The sequence below is a fragment of the Lemur catta genome, chromosome 5 (assembly GCF_020740605.2).
Source record: "Lemur catta isolate mLemCat1 chromosome 5, mLemCat1.pri, whole genome shotgun sequence".
In the NCBI taxonomy this organism is placed as follows: domain Eukaryota; kingdom Metazoa; phylum Chordata; class Mammalia; order Primates; family Lemuridae; genus Lemur; species Lemur catta.
Genome location: NC_059132.1, coordinates 19,676,984 through 19,682,615, shown reverse-complemented (window position 1 = coordinate 19,682,615; position 5,632 = coordinate 19,676,984). Strand labels below are relative to the sequence as shown.

Here is a 5,632-nt window from a genome sequence, read left to right as displayed (position 1 = left end):
CAAACTCCTGGGCTCAGGTGATCCTCCTGCCTCAGCCTCCCAAGTAGCTAGGATGATTACAGATGTGTGCCATCATGCCTAGATAATTTTTCTATTTTTTGCATGGGTGGCATCTCACCATGTTGCCTAGGTTGGTCTCAAACACCTGCCTGAAGTAATCCTCCCAACTCAGACTCCCGAAGTGCTAGGATTATAGGTGTGAGCCACTGCGCCTGGCAAACATGTAATTTTAGAATGTGAGATTTTCTTGAGTTGAGGAAATGCAAAATTCTTCCATACACATAAAAAAGTAAATAAGATTTTTATAAAGGTGAACTTACCACTGGAAAGAGCATCACTTTAATATGTCAGTCTTCAATATCATATCCTGCATTTTTTATCATGCAGAATTTTTTATTATATCATTGTGTAAATAAAGGAAAAAAATGAACCCTTTTTACGACTCTTGAGTTTGGTCACGTTTATTGGGAGCTCATGTTTTTATAGTTACTTGTTATCAATTGAAGAAATACTTGATGTAAAACGTCACAATTTGCAAATAAACTGGGATTTAAAAAGAATTTAATATATTTTAAAGGGTCTTTAATTCATTCATTTTTGTGGAAATTTTGGTATTCTGAGTACAGAAAATGTATACATGATGTAAACTTTACATTTTCAATTCTAGATTCTAAAGTAAGGCTCTTCTTTAAATAATGATGCAAGGAACAGAAGAGATAATAGTTTTGATGAGAAGGAATGCTGAGGACAAATGTATAAGGCTGAGACACATTGTAGGATTCATGTCCTACAGTTGTTATTTCAATCTTACTGAAGATTGCAGTTAACTGTTAAGTATCTCATTTTCAATTACCTGATAAAATTTCCCTTTAACCATAACTCCCAGAGAAGTGTCACAAAATTAATGTACACTAAAGAGAGGAAGGTATTACAAAATTATATTAACTGATTCTAAATGTTCAAAGATTGCATATTGACAAAATTATTTCTTTTTGTGAAGTTTTCCGAGGGCTTGGAGCTTAGGAACTGTTAATTTATTGTACAGTAGGAAAGTATGGCTCAGTGTTTAATAATATGTTTTTTGTCTCATCTTGTACAAGTCATTTAACTTTTCTGTGTCTCATTTTCTTCATCATAAAATAGGAAAATAATACTAGTTATCTTATGGAATTATTGAGAAGTTTATATGAGTTAGTATTTATGAGAATGCCTAAGAGAGTGCCTTATACTACTAAGTACAGTGTAAGTGTATAGGCACATGTGTTTATACACACAGTGTGTCTACATGTGGGTTGGGAATTTTTATGTATTATTCCATTTGAGAATCCAAAAACTATTAACTTTACAAGATAATAAGATTGTAAAATTTACAAAAAGTATTCTCATCGGTTTACAAAGGAACCTAAGGCTGAGAGAGCCCTGTAGTTTGCTCACGTTCCTAAGTTAGAAATCTAAACTGAGACTAAAATCTGGTTTGCTTGCCTCCGAAATATATTCATTTCTCACTAAAGTAATGGCTTTCACACTCATAACATCATACAGAATAAATAAGAGTAGAGAGACCTCATAGTCTGATTGTGGATGAGACACCCTTATAGTTGTCCCCAGATCTTTGGTGTCCCCAACATCTTCCCAGTGATCTCCACCAGCCCCTTTGTGTTCTCCCTTTCTCTGATCCAACCAACTGACAACTTTGCAATCTCATAGAAAATGCTGAATTTGTGTTTTCAATAGGTTTTTCCATCACTAAAACACTCTCTTGTAGAAATGAGTAGCTCTGGGTTTTAATAGAATCCTAAAACATAAGCAGGGAATTCAAAGCAAAAATAATTCAAAACTCTGCAATGATTTCTAACCATAGCTCTTACATGGTTTTGAGTAATGGTGTCTGTCTCCCTAACACAGCCACAGAGGTAAAATCAGCTCTGGGTTACAGAATTCAACGATCTCTTATTAGTCTTCAATGAGCCCCTTTTTCTATCACTGTCATTAATATGAGAATAAGATTTTTTTAATCAATAAAACCTTACATCTTCTCTAGTTTATATGATAAAAGGAATTAATTTGCAAACATAATACTTTACATATTAATAGTAACAAATTATGTGACACATCTCTCAAATATTCAACTGAGTGAGACATTCTGATAGGATGACAATGTGTCCCAAGGGCTCTGTTGAAAACTATTTTGCCCCACTGCCCAAAGCAGTGATGTAATGATTGGCACTTTTGACTCCTAAAAAGAAACACATAGGTTCACTTTTCATTTTGCCACTGATTTTTTTTTTTTTTTAACTTCTCTTTGGCTTGATCTCCAATCTACTTGTGGCTTAAGTTTGGCTTTATGTATGACTGTGCTATCTTTTTTAATTTAAATAAAACCCAAAGGCCTCTAATTCTAGGAATAAAGCAGTCACAGAGGAACTGAAAAGGTGAAAAGAAAAAAAAAGTGATTGATGTGAAATGGAAGGAATTTGACAAGAAGAGATACAAATCTTTTCTGTTTCCTATGTTACAAATGTGAACAAATCGAAGATTAAAAATCTTCTGTGCAATTTGCCTAAAGTCTCAATTCATCCTCAGATGTTTTAACACAACCAATTTAAACACTGTCTATTATCTCCTAGGATCAAAAGAATCAATCAACATCTTCTACAGTCTTATGGGTCCTCAATCATGCTTGCCCAAGGCAATGAAAATCAAATCAAAAGCTGCCTCTATGGGTAGGGGGTTATAACTCAATATAACAGAAAATACCGCAGTAGTAAAAATCCTTGCATAAAATGAAAAGTAATTCATGCTCATTGAAAACTATATCCTTCCAGAGATTATGTGGAGATTTTCTCAATCTGTTCTTTTTCCCTCAAAATGAGTTTTTAAAATGTCAACCTGTTATTCTTTCTGAGGCAGAAGATTAATTTTGTAATCAATCCAACCACCATGTTCTCTTCATTTTGAAAACTAAGTTATGACTTCCATTTAGATAAATTTTTTTGAAAAATCAATATTCATTTTTAAAATAACTATAAAATAGAAATATTTAAATGCATGCATATCTATCTGTATATTTACCAACATGATTATGTGTGTGGATGTGTGTGTGTGTGTGTGTGTGTATGCATGTCTGGGTGATAAATAGCCAAGGTATTTGCCACAGTAATAGGATTGACTAAAGTGTAGAAATCGAAAGGACTCAGGACAGTCTTTCAATCTGCATTTTCAATGCAGCTGGCTAGTTTGATTGCAATGAAGAAAAAGTCTCTAAAATGGTTTGTCTGTGGTCTTTCATTGAATATAGATCTGAACTTGCTGTCTTTCTTATTATTGCCTTTACTTTCATCTGCTGCATATGAAATATATATTAAAAACAACTCAATAAGTAAATTTGAGATTTTAAGTCTGCCCATTTTTGTGAAATGTAAAGAATCATGTATTTCTAATTGCTTTAGTGAGGATAAAATCCCCCCCCCATTAAGTCTGTATTTAGTAGTTAGCTTTCTATGGTTTTGATAGTGGTGTGCACTCAAATCTTATTACTATTAGAACCCTACTTACTGATTCAGGAAGCAAAAGAAGTGAAATATTAACTTTGGATCCTTTACTAAATGTCTGTAAAAATTATTTAAATTCTGATGGTGATATTCATATCTCTAGCCATGTCCATGGAGTGGAATAGGGGTGAGGTGCTTCCCCAGGCTGCTTCCATGCTTTGAAAAAAAAATTTGTAGTTACATACGTCCATATTATACCCACATATTTATTGACGTTCCACTAGAAACAAGCTTGTGGGAGAGTGTCACCATGGATTACACATGGACTTTTTACTTTATGAGTTCTAGTGTCAACCACTAACAACTGTAATCTGTGTACAACAGTACAACTAAGAAAAGATCAAAATTGTATTTATTTCTACTGTTAAAAACCCACCCATAGAACTGACTTTAGAAATAATGAAATTGCTAAGTTGAAGAAAGCTTATTTTATTGGCTCACATATATTTAATAATGGCATACATGGTTTATTTTTATAGATTTGTGAATTATTTTCCCCAAAGCTATGTATTTCCTACAATATTTCTATTAACAAAACTATCTGAGGATGGTGAGGGAGGAGGTAGAAGAAAATGAAACATTGAAGACTAAGAAAGTAGAGCCCTGGAAATCAAGCTGACTCTCCTTTTAGCCTCCTTAGGAAGAATAGGTCTTACTTGCAAAATAAATTCAAAACCTATTTATCTACCAACATGGGGTGGGGGGAAATAAACCAATGCTTTTGGTAAACATAATACTAGATATGAATACACAGATTTATATTATAATGACTGATCTAGGTTCTAGCTTGAATTCTGGGATGTAAAAATTGCTTTCATTGAGGTAGGAATAAAAATTGTTTGAATTTTATTTATAAAGAATTATCAAAGTTGTGATATTTATTATGTCTTAAGATTTATATGTAAAGCATTGCATGTTTATACCATGAGAAATCTATGCCCCTATTTTGTGAATTTCACTTCTAGAGTTTTGTTTTGAATTGCAATATTTAAACAACAAAGTGAATTTCAAAACAAATTGAATTTATTCTGGAATACTATGGAAGCAATGCTGCTAAATTCCACATTGTGTAGTTCTAGAATAAAAAAAAATTGTTGGGCATTTTAAGGTTGGATTAGTTTTATACGTTAGTTGAGGTAAGCCTCAAACTATGGAGACTTAGTTTCTTACATTCTGTTTCGTTATTGTATCTAACATACTAGGATACCAGTTATTTCCTGAGACATTTACATAATGTGATTATTGTATTTTATTTAATGCACCTAATTTTTAGGTAATTTTTAAAAAACTATTTTCTGATTATTTCAGAATTTTAAATCTCTTACAAAATACCAAAGGTGAATTTTATTTTTCTCTTAATTCATATTTATGGCAACATTTCTCTTAAAATTGCTAACAAAATGAGAGAGTTTAACGTCAGAGTGAATCAGCACTGGGCACTTGATTTGGCAAAACTATAGCTAGATACATTTGTTATCTAGAAAATGTGATAATTGAAGTTTCTATATTTGTAATAAAGTCTTTGTGCTGGAATAGACTTGTAAATGTAGCACCAAAATTTAAACAGTGCAGTAAATTACAGACCTATTGAATAGGTCTATTCAACTATTATTTTCTTCACCAAGCTATACAAATTCAGCAAATATAGTGTTTGACGTAATTCATTCATATACCAAAAGCACATATAGGACGAAGCAGTTAGCTGAAAAAGACTCACAAAGCCACTCATTGTGTTTCATGTGCTTTAGGTTTATGATCTCATTTCATCCTCATATTATCTTTTAAAAAAAGGTGTAATTCTCCCTTAGAAATATTTATTAATCATTTGCCAAGTATTAAGCCTATATGTTATAGACAGTGAAACTGAGGCTCAAAGATATCAAATAATTTTCCCAAGGTTAAATAATTAGAAGTATCTGGAGTTGGGATTCATACCAGGAGAGTCTGATTTCTAGCTCTATACTCTATGCTCTTTCCTTATGGCATCCTGTGATATTCAGAATAATACTGGAAGAAGACAGATCTGTCCCACCTCCCTTTCATATCTTTTGAATACCACGTTACCTCTATTACCTTCAGTT

The 5,632-nt window shown here is 32.5% G+C and overlaps 1 non-coding gene across 1 annotated transcript; it reads left to right on the top strand.

Annotated features, from left to right (window-relative positions):
* The first annotated feature begins 4,131 nt into the window (after positions 1-4,131).
* Positions 4,132-4,247, top strand: LOC123639067. The gene has a single exon (XR_006735634.1). It is a non-coding gene; the product is annotated as a small Cajal body-specific RNA 15 (non-coding RNA).
* Positions 4,248-5,632: the final 1,385 nt, after the last annotated feature.